Source organism: Tursiops truncatus, chromosome 8 (assembly GCF_011762595.2).
Source record: "Tursiops truncatus isolate mTurTru1 chromosome 8, mTurTru1.mat.Y, whole genome shotgun sequence".
In the NCBI taxonomy this organism is placed as follows: domain Eukaryota; kingdom Metazoa; phylum Chordata; class Mammalia; order Artiodactyla; family Delphinidae; genus Tursiops; species Tursiops truncatus.
This window is the reverse complement of record NC_047041.1, coordinates 107,745,735-107,757,299: the sequence shown is the minus strand read 5'-3', so window position 1 is coordinate 107,757,299 and position 11,565 is coordinate 107,745,735.

Below are 11,565 nucleotides of genomic sequence, written 5' to 3'. Positions count from 1 at the left end.
GGCATCTCCTGTGCCAGCCTCAGGGTCCCCGGCCCGCTCAGGCAGAGAAGCAGGGGCTGTGCCCCCACCCCCCTGGGAGAAGGACAGAAGGACATGGCTCCTGGGGGAGGCACCCTGGGGAGCGGGAGGCTGGTGAGGCCAGTGGGCACTTGTCCACGGGCAGCTCGCACGCCCGCAATGCGAGGGGTCAGGGCGAGGGTCAGGGTCAGGGTCAGGGTGAGGCGCGGGTCGGGGCACAGGTGTTTCGAATTTTCCACGGGACTGTCTCGCGGTCAGGGAGCAGGGTGGGTCCGACCTCTCCAGGGCATCCTGGCCCTGAGCAGGAGCCCAGGGGGCCTGGCACAGGGAGCTTCCGCCTTCTTGAGGCAGTTCTGCCCCACATGGACCTGGGCTCCTTCCACAGAGACTGTGTCTGGGGCCTCCCCATACCTCACAGACCACCCAGCTCTGCGGGCCCCCCCCCTCCCGGCTCAGAGATGCAGAAGATGCTGTGTGTTTACCTTAAATAAATTTTAGTTTTAATAGCAAGTTGTTTTAACAGGAAACCGCTCTCGGCGAGCTGCTGGCCTGTGGGTGCCTCAGCCCCGGGGGGCGGGCAGGCAGGTGGGATGTTCTGGGGACCCTGTTCTCTGTCATTTCTCCACGATGCTCTTGGCACCCCGTTCGGAGAACCCCAGGCCTAGGAATGCTCCCGGCCCAGGCAGGGCTGGGCAGAGGGGGTCCCAGGGAGGCCCCCCTGGGTGCCCCTACCCCGGACCCTCCCAGACGGGGTCCCTGCAGGAAGGATGGTGCTGAAAGGGGCCTGTGGTCTGGGCATGAGTGGGCTCACGTGGCCGTCTGCCTGGGCGTTGCCGAGGTGCCTCCGTGGGGGCTCCCCCTGCCCTCGGGGAGCTCCCGCTCACAGCGGGACTTGTGCAGCTCCAGACGGAGGGCCAGGGAAGGCTGGTGGGTGGGGCCCTCAGCCCTGGCCAGGGCCCCGGGAGGGTGAGCACACTGTGGGGCTGCAGGGAGACGGCCCCTCGGGCCTTGGGACAAGCAGGGAGGCAGGCGCTGGGCCGTCTCCCACCAGACACAGCCATCCCCAGGGCCTGGGTGCGGCCCACAGTGGGCAGTTCGAGGCTCCAGAATGGGCCGGGTGGGGCTGTCCCCCAGAGGTCCCCTGCCACGGGGCCCGGCTGTGGGATCAAGCCCCAAGCCTTTCTCTCTCACGGCCCCCGTTCCATCCCTCTGCCCCGACCCTTCCGGGTCCCCAGCTGCTTTAGCCCCTGCCCGGCAGGCGCCCGGCCGCAGGGCCTTGGCGTCGGCTGCCCTTGGTGTCCCGCACACGGCCCCCAGATGTCCCCTGGCTCCTCCCCTCCCCTCTGACAGCCTCCCCTGTCCCCTTCTCCAGACTGCGCCCTGCACGTTGGGTGCTGTGGTGTCTCCCAGCAGGTCCTCCCCCCATGGGCCCGTCCAACTGTTTTCCGTGTGTCCCAGCACCTGCAGGGGGCCCACGCCTCGGGACACATCAGGGGACAGGTGGGGCAGACCGTGGTCTCCGGACACTCCTGTGTCCTGGGTGGGGTGGGGCTTGTGGCAGGCAAGGGGCTCCCTCGTTGGGGCCCAGGCTCACCTGCCAGCAGCCTGAGGGTTGCAGGGGTGGCCCTGGCTGGTGTGGGATGTCACCGGATTGCAATCGGCCGCCCCCGGGGCCTGGATCAGAGGCCCGTGTATGTGTGCGTGTGACTTGGTTTGAGTTTCCTGGGAAAGCTGTGCCGTGCGGTCCAGGATCTGTCACCGCAGGCGGCCCAGGTCCTGAAATTAGCGGACAGCTCTGACCTTTCAGCATCGCCGGCGCCCGGGTCCTGTTCCCTCCCAGCAAGGCGGGGCTGAGGCCCCCTTTCCCTTTCTACACAGTGGTTTGGCGGGAAACCATAGAGCATGGCATTGTTGTCTGCTGACCTGGGGGTGCTGGAATGCGCTGAGCAAACGGTGGCAGGGAGATAAGCATGTGTGTGGCCGTTGTTCGCCATTGTCCCCTTGCAGGCTGGGCGACAGGAGCGGTCCCGCTGGCCGGCCTCAGGGAGCGGAACCCCGGACACACGGGTGATTGTCTGCCCTCGCTCCCTCCGCCTGTGTGGCCGGTGCCGTGAGGCAGGGAGCCCGAGGGGGCCTGAGCCCTGGCCGAAGCCTGCCCTGAGCCTACCCCCAGCCCCAGAGCCTAGTGTCCAGGAAGAGGGCCCTACACACCGCTTCCAGCTTCCTGCAGCCCCTTCCTCGAGACCCCCACCCTGGAGCCAGCTGGGACCGGCCACGTGAGGGCTGGGAGGGAGACCCAGGCTCTCCCCGCCACATCCCAGCCACCTTACCTGCAGCTCCCTGGCCTCCTGTCCACTCCTTGGCCAACTCCTGCTTCTCGCTGGCCCTTCTAGACCCCCATCCTGAGCTGCTGGGATCAACGCTGCCGGGCAGAAGTGAAGCCACTGAGCCAGGGACACAGGCGAGGGGCCTGGGCAGCCAGGGTGGGTGCTGCGAGGGGCTGGGGCGGGCCGTTCCTCTGGGGGCCCAGGGCTTCCCTGCCAGCCCCAGCGCCTACCCCTGGGCCCCAGCTCTCCCCCAAAATTCCTGGGCCTGCATTTGGGGTGTGTGCGGCCCCCCACCCCTGCAGGGCAGCCCCAGTGCTGACTGCTGCCCACAGCCCCATCGTGTAGCTGTCAGGTGGACAGAACTTCATGGCTGTGGCTGCAGGAGGGGGCTGAGGCATAGGGCTGGACCCGGGACAGGTTAGAGGGTCCGGGGTGGGGGAGTCACTGCCACAGGCTTGGTGGAACCGTGCTCATGGACAGGCTCAGCTCCACCCCTCTCCTGGCCAGGGCCTCTGGTCCTTTGTGTATATTTTAGGTGCCTGGCCCTGTGCTGGGGCCTGATGGGGGGACAGCAAGGGGGCTGAGGGGCAGGTTGAGCCGCGGTGGGCTGGGAAAGCAGGCCTGGGGCTGGATGCCCACCTGCTGCCCAGGCAGCTCCGGCGGGACGGGGGCCTGGCCACCTGCTCCTCCCACCAGGGGGGAGCGTAGCTGGGGTCGGGGAGACGTGCTCCCAGGAGGCAGTGCTCGGCCCAGCTCTTTGGGCAGCACCTGGGGTGCCCCCTGGCCCCGGTGCTCTGAACGATCCTCCCCCCACCCTGAGTCTGCGCACCTCTGACCCCACGGTGGTGGAGGGGCCCCTCCTGACCAGCACCCACTCCCACTCCCACCCCACTTGGGACCTGGGGCTGCCCCTCAGGGGCTCCGAGTCACGTTTCTCCGGGGCCTGGCTTTCCCCCCCACCCCCGCGCCAGCCTCCAGCCCTGAGCTGAGGGTCCCGAAGTCTCCACCTCCAAAGGCGCTGGAGGTGACTCTGATGTCTTCAGCTTCTGGCCAGAGCCCTGCGCCCCCTCTGCCCCTCAGCTGCGGGCCGGCTCAGCGCGCGCCCCCGGCCCCCCGCCCGGTGCTGTGCTGAGCTGAGTGCCAGCGGATGCCGGGTGGAAAGCAAACAGATAAGGCTGGTCAGGAGCAGCGGGCCGGGAGCCTCACCCCGGGCCAGGGGTTATCGGGCTGCTTGTGGCTCCAGGTGCGGACGTGGCGGGTACTGTTTGCTCTCCGCTGGTGGCCCTGAGGGGCTGCCGGCCGCCGTGGGTGTGACCCGGGAGCTGGTGGCCAGGTGGTGCTGCCGGTTGGTGCACACGATCCGTCCCTCCATTGGGGGGCGGGAGGGCGGCGGGGAGCACATGGGGGGTGTTCTCAGCAGGGTGTCCAGGTCAGGCTGCCGAGCAGAGCCCCGGACCGGGTGGCTCGCCCACACACACTTCTTCTCGCAGCCCTTGGACACTGAGGTCCGAGGTCAGGGTCCCCCCGGGGCCGGGCTTTGGTGAGGGCTCCTCCTGGGCCTGGTGGGAAGAGGGGGGAGGGCATTGATGCCATCATGGCGCCCCACGCTCACGGCCCGATTCCATCGCCCTGGGGTCAACGTATGAATTTTGGGGAAACACAAAGACGCAGCCCCAAACAGGTGGTACCAGGTTGTGGGGGGCTGTCAGGTTGGAGGGCCCTGAGCAGCCCGGGAAGGCTTCCTGGAGGAGGTGGGCTAGAGGAGGGACAGCCAGACCCTCAAAGCCCGGGGTTGGAGCTGGGGTGGGGAGAGGCCCTGCCGAGGCCGGAAGTGCCTGCTTAGTTGTGGGGACACTGGTGAGGGGGCCGGGGCCAGGCCAGAGGGTGTCCTGGGCCTAGCGTGAGCTGGGTGAAGTGGGCAAACTGCAGATGAGCGGCAGGGTGGGGGTCCTGCACAAAGTGGTGGAGCAGCGATCCAGGCACCCGGCAGGAAGCAGGGAGGGCGGGCAGGGCCGGGTGGGGAGGGTCCCAGGGCCAGGCCCCCCGGCTTACAATGGCCAGTCTGCCTGGCTGGTCACGGGGATTCAGCACGTGCCATACGGGACCAGGTGGACGTCCGGGGTCACTCATGCCAGGCACTGGCCCAGGGGAGCCCTGGGGCCCAGACTTGCTGTCCGGCGGCCATGGTGTCACTCTGGTCACCTGGGGGAGGTGTCATGCAGGTACCTGCAGGCCTCAGACAGCGAGTGGCCGCTGGGCTGTGGGCACGGAGGCGGTTGCCAGGGGCTCCAGAGCTCGCGGGACTGGAGGGCCAAGCCTGGGCCGCAGGGAAGGCAGCCCCATGGCCCGGCCCTGGGACCGGGGGGGCCGGTTCACCTGGGAGCCTGGCTCGGGGCACTAGCACCTGCTGTATACAAGCTGTGGCCTCCGTGGCCTCACTCCACAGAGTTTCAGATGGGAGGCAGGTGCAGGAGGGCTCAGGGGCTGCTGGGGCCCCAGTCCCAGGCCAGCTGCAGAGGCACGACACCCCCCAGCTGCTGCCCTGTCTGCTCCAGGCTTGCTGCTGGGTCCCTGTGACCCTGTGATCTTAGCGTTTAGGGATGGTCTACTGTAGTTTATTAAGTGTGCAACAGCGTGATTTCTAACACACACACATTACACATAGCTTAATGAAAAAATGTTTTATTGATAAAAAATGCTAACCATCATTGGATCCCTTAGCAAAGATCATTAATCACAGGTCACCGCAATACATATAATAATGAAAAAGATTGAAATCCTGCGAGAATTACCAGGATGTGACATGGAGAAACAAAGTGAGCAAATGCTGTTGGAAAAATGGCGCCAAGACGCTTGCTTGGCGCAGGGTTGCCTCAAACCTTCAGTTTGTTTAAAAAAAAAAAAAAGGCCCGTGAGCCATGGCCGCTGAGCCTGCGCGTCCGGAGCCTGTGCTCCGCAACGGGAGAGGCCACAACAGTGAGAGGCCCGCGTACCGCAAAAAAAAAAAAAAAAGCCTGATATTTGCCAAACGCAATAAAATGGGTGTGCCTGTCCTTGAAGAGTTCCGTTTGATCAGCTTCGACCCAAGCACACACCCACGAAAACAGCACCACCACCAGGACAGCAGTCACCTCCTCCACCCCCAGAAGCGTCCAGTGCCCCTTTGGGAGCGACCCGTCCGAAACCCGCAGCAGCTGCGGCCCTGCTCTCTGTCCCTGCAGACTTGTTTGCATTTTCTAGATTTTCTTGTAAATAGAATCATACAATATGTACCTTTTTGGTCTGGCTCCTTTCACTCAGCTTTTTGAGAGAAATTATGTTGAGATTCATCCATGTCGTAGTTGATCCCATCGTTGGCTCCGTTTTATCACTGAGCAGTACTTAGTGGTTTGCGTGAGCCGGCCTGCTTCTCTGTCCCACACTGGTGGCCACTGGGATGTCTCCAGTTTGGGGCCGTTACAGATAGAGCTGCTGGAACAGGTGTGTCTGGCCTCACCTGGGCACATGCCCCCGTTTCTCTCGGGCAAACACCTGGGGGTGGCATGGCTGGATTGCACGTTTGGCATGTGTTGGAGTCTTTAAGCCGAACTGTTTTCCAGGGTGACCCCGCCACCTGCATCCCCGCCAGCCACGGATGAGACTTCTGGTTCCCCGCATTCTCGTCCGCACTTGGCACCCTCAGTCTTTCAGACTCTAGCCGTTCTTACGGGTAGTGGCGTCTCGCATACACATGCTTACTCACCACCCATAGGTCTTCTTTGGTCACGTGTCCTTCAAATCTTTCCACATTAGAAAAATTGGATTATTTACTTGTTATTCAGCGTTGAGCGTTCTTTATCTGTTCTGGATAGAAGTCCTTTACCAGATGAGGCTTTGCAAAGATGTCTCTCCTAGTCTGTGGCTTGTCTTTTTATCCTGAACAGTACCCTTCCAGAGCAGACATTGTTAACCTTGACAAACCCGATTCACCAAGTTTTCTTCTACGGATAGTGCTTTTCCAGCGTTGCGTCTAAGAAATCGGATTTTATCATGAAGTGCCCTCCGTGATCCCTGGTGATACTCTTTGCTCTGAAATCTGCCTTGTCTGATGTTCACGGTTGTCCCTCCGTTTCCCTCCCATCTGTTTGCATGTCTTCTTCCTATCCTTTTACTTTGAACGACTAGTGAGCAGCTAACAGAGGAGCCTTGCTTTTCTTATGCAGCCTGACAACCTTCTTACTGGGGTCTCAGAGGCTACGCCGAATACAATTATTGACACAGTTCGGTTAAAACCCCCCATCTTGCGGTTTGCCTTCTATTTCTTCCATCTCTTCTGCCTTGTGTCGGACCCACTGAGTAGTTTTTCACAATTCGGTTTTTACCTCCTTTGCTGCCTTCTTTGCTGGAATCCTTTGTCTTGTTATTTTTGTCGCCTTCAGGGTTATAGTGTTTTTGCCTTAACTTGTCAGATCCCACCTTTAGAGACACAGCATGTGGGATGAGAACCCGCAGTGCTGTGCCCCCTTCTCCCTCCTCCTGTGCTCTGTGTGCACTTTACTTCCACATGTTATAGACCCTCACTAGCTACGTGGTTATTATCTTTGTTTAGTCGGTTATCTTTTAGAGAGATTTAAATAAAATAAGCAAAAAGTCCTATGTATTTGCCTGCGTCATTGCCATTCCAGCTGCTTCCATTTCTGTGTGAACCCACGCAACCATCGGCTGTTGCTCGCTTCTGCCTGAACCTCTCCTGTGCATGGTGGCGCATCTGAGAGCACTGTCACCTTGCCTCTGTTTTTGGAAGATACTTTTCAGGATGGTCGCTTCTTTGTCCTTTTCTCTGCTCGTTTCTGTCGTCACCTTCTTTGTGTTCCCCCCTCTGGATTCTTTTAAGAGTCTCTTTTCATCACTGGTTTTGAGCGATTTGATGATTTGTCTCATGTAGTTTTCTTCATGTTTCCTGTACTTGGGGGGTGTTGAGCATCTCACATCTGTGGTTTCTGGGTTTCATTATTTTGAACTAATTTTGGCCATTATTTCTTCAGTCTGTTTTCCATCTCTCTCTCCTTTGTGGAGCCAGTTACATGTAAATTAAATTGCTTAACGTTGCCCCACTGTTCACTCATGAGCTGTTTGTTTTTGGACTCTTTTGTCTTTCTGTTTCATTTTGGGTAGTTTCTATTGCTGTGTCTTCAGGTTCACTAATCTTTTCTTCTGTCAGGTCTAATTGGATGTTAACCCCTCCAGTGCATTTTTCATCTCATACGTGGTCATGGTTTTCATCCCTAGAACTGTAATTTGTATCTTTAAAATATATTTCTATCTATCTGTCTACCTATCTATCCATCCACCTATCTATCCATCCATCTATCTGTCCATCCACCTATCTATCCATCCACCTATCCATCCATCCATCTATCCATCCATCCATCTATCCATCCATCCATCTATCCATCCATCCACCTATCTATCCATCCATCCATCTATCCATCCATCTATCTATCCACCCATCTATCTATCCACCCATCTATCCATCCACCCATCTATCTATCCATCCACCTATCTATCCATCCATCCATCTATCCATCCACCTATCTATCCATCCATCTATCTATCTATCCATCCATCTATCTGTCCATCCACCTATCTATCCATCCACCTATCCATCCATCCATCCATCGATCCATCCATCTATCCATCCATCCATCTATCCATCCATCTATCTGTCCATCCACCTATCCATCCATCCATCCATCTATCCATCCATCTATCTGTCCATCCATCCATCCATCCATCCATCCATCCATCCATCCATCTATCCATCCACCTATCTATCCATCCATCCATCTATCCATCCATCCATCTATCCATCCATCTATCCATCCATCCATCTATCCATCCATCCATCTATCCATCCATCCACCTATCTATCCATCCATCCATCTATCCATCCATCTATCTGTCCATCCATCCATCCATCCATCCATCCATCCATCTATCCATCCACCTATCTATCCATCCATCCATCTATCCATCCATCCATCTATCCATCCACCTATCTATCCATCCATCTATCTATCTATCCATCCATCTATCTGTCCATCCACCTATCTCTCCATCCACCTATCCATCCATCCATCCATCTATCCATCCATCCATCCATCCATCCATCCATCCATCCATCTATCCATCCATCCATCCATCTATCCATCCACCTATCTATCCATCCATCCATCTATCCATCCATCCATCTATCCATCCACCTATCTATCCATCCATCTATCTGTCCATCCACCTATCTATCCATCCACCTATCTATCCATCCACCCATCTATCCATCCATCCATCCATCCATCCATCCACCTATCCATCCACCTATCCATCCACCCATCCATCTATCCATCCACCTATCCATCCATCCACCTATCCATCCATCCACCTATCCATCCATCCACCCATCTATCCATCCACCCATCCATCTATCCATCCACCTATCCATCCATCCATCCATCCATCCATCCATCTATCTATCCGTCTATCTTCCTGGTCTCTGCTTAACATGGTCAGTCTTTTCTATGGCTTTTTCAACACAGAGAATACAGTTCTAATAACTGTTTCAATGTCTTTGCTCATTCTAACATCCATGTCAGATTTAGGCTGGTTTCCAATGACTGATTTTTCTCCTGATTGCGGGTTGGAGTTTCCTTTTTCTCTGCCTTCCTGGTACTCTTTGGTCGGATGCCAGACCTTGTGCATTTTGCCTCGTGGGGGCTGTGGATAGTTTTGTTTTCTTGAGCTTTGCTCCGGGGCACGGTTAAGGTGCGTGGATGCAGTTCGGTCTTCCGGGTCTTACTTTTGTGAACCATCAGATGGGGCTGGAGCAGTGCTCTGTCCAGGCAGGGCTGGGGAGTGTCTACCTGCTGCACTGTGATCCTGAGGCTTTCCAGCATTGCCTGGTTGGGGGTGGGTGGCGGGGAGGCTGCTCCCTGCCTGTGGGAGCCCTGGCCACTGCTCTCTCTGGTCCTCGCAAGTGGCTCCTCCCAGCCTGGGCATATCCTCCCTTGTGTGTCCTGCCCCGTGGGTCTCGGGCAGCTTCTGCCCACCCAGGGCTCACTCTCTGAGGCCCTGTCCTCTCTGGCATCCCCTGAACTCCAGCTACCTTGGTGTCCAGGGGCCTCAGCTGAGCTCCTCCTGGCCCCCTCCCTGCACCTTGTCCTGGAAGCGATCTCAGGGCGTGACCCGGGAAGCTGTAGGGCCCCTGGTGCATGCCCCACCTCCCCTGGGATCCCTGCTCTTCATTGCCTGATGTCCAGCATCTTGACCACTGTTGTTTCACATATTTTGTCCCATCTTTTAGTTGTTTCAGGCGGGACTGAATCCAGCCTGTGTTACTCTTTTTGGAAGTTGGAGCTGGAAGAACTTGATGAGATGGAATCTAAAAACCTTATAATGTGGTTCATAGTCACTAACAGAATGTGGGCAAATGCAGAAAAGTAGCCGGAAGATACGCACTGCCCCGCGGAGTCCCTCTGCCCAAACCCACACCCTGTTAGCCATTAGCCCTTTGCTGTGTCTCCTCCTGGCTGTTTTCTGTGTGAGACATTGGGCAACACTGTTGTGACGCCTCTTACTTTTCCAGGGTGCCTTCATGCCTGGAATTTATCATCTCTCGGTTCTAGAGGCTGAAGTCTGAGACCCGGTGTCAACAGATTTGGCTCCCCTGAGGCTGGGAGGGGCATCTGGTCCACACCCCTCCTCTTGCTGCCGCCGCTTCCTGGTCACCTTTGGGGTTCCATGGCCTGTGGACACATCACCCCCATCTCTGCCTGCATCTTCACGTGGCCTTCTCCCTGTGTGCGTGTCTGACTAAAATGTTCACTCTTTTTATAAGGACACCACTCGTATAGATTAGGGCCCACCTGTTCCAATGTGACCTCATCTTAAGCAATACATCTGCAAGGACGCTACCTCCATGTCATGTCCCATTCTGAGGTGCTGGGGGTCAGGACCTCGACCTGGAAATTTGTGCATTTCCACAGGAGGCCACGCACAGGGACTCCTCTCTCCTTTGGAGACTGTTTGGGGGGCTATCTTGTGCACCTTGTTCATCTCTGTGGGGAGTGGGTGGGGCAGGCCCGTTCTTCCCGAGGCTCTGCCCGTACCCTCCATCCTGCAGACATCTTGGACCACTCTCCCGAAGGAGATGCCCATCTCAGGGGGTCCTACCCTATGTTGCTGTGGGGCCTCCAGAGGGCCATGGATACACCCTCTGAGCTGGACCTCTCTCCCTCAGGCCTCCCCACCCGCTGGGGGACCACTCAGGGTAGGAGTCTCCCCTCATCTCCTCCTGGGTATCACTGAGATGAATGCGGTGCCCCCAGGCCTGGGCCTTGCTGTCCTGAATCAGCCCCCAGCCCTCTGGCCGTAGCCTCACTGGGCACACACGGCTTGTAGAACAAGGGTAGGCTTCCCAGCAATAATAACGAGAAACATGGCAATGGCTGCTACTGCAGTCCACGCTTACAGCCCTGTGCCGGGCTCTGCCCTTGGAGTGTTTGTGGCTGGTGGGGGCACCTGGAGTCCGGCCCTGCCCGCTGGGCCCCGTTCCCGTGCTGCTGCCCCCGGAGTGACCCTGGCCCACAGATGACGGGTAGGGCAGTTCCCCCCAGCTGCTCCTTGAGAGGTTTCTGTTGACTCTACCCCTCGCCAGCTCTGTAATCGGCTAGAGCAGAGGCCACATCCGCTTCCTCGAGGCCTGCACACAAGGAATGTCCCTGCTCCCGCGGCGCTGCGTCACTAGGCCTGGCTCCAGGTCCAGCTCTGGGCCTGCCGTGTGGGGCTCTGGCCCCTCCCGGGGGATCACCACTCACAGCTGCACTCCCCACCATAGGAAGTTGGGACACCAGAGGCTCTCCGTACGGTCGCTGTGCCGAGGTCAGACGTGGCCACGCCTGGGGAGGACAGGCCCCCTTTCCGAGGGAAGGAGGGGCAGATTCTAGTCGTCCAAGCTTCACAGCCCACGGGTGGGGGTGGCGCTGTGGCCGACTCCAGGCAGGGTCGCACCTCTTCCCACCCCCAGAGCTGGGGCCATCATTCCGGGCACTTCTGAACCCTCCCCTGTCCCTGGCCCCAGGGGCTGGCCGCCGGCGTGGCCCTTCTGCCTGCATCCTGCCCCCTGGCTTCCCAGGGAGGGGCTCAGGCCAGGTGGGCCCCAGGCAGCCTGGTCATGAAGGGCCTTCTA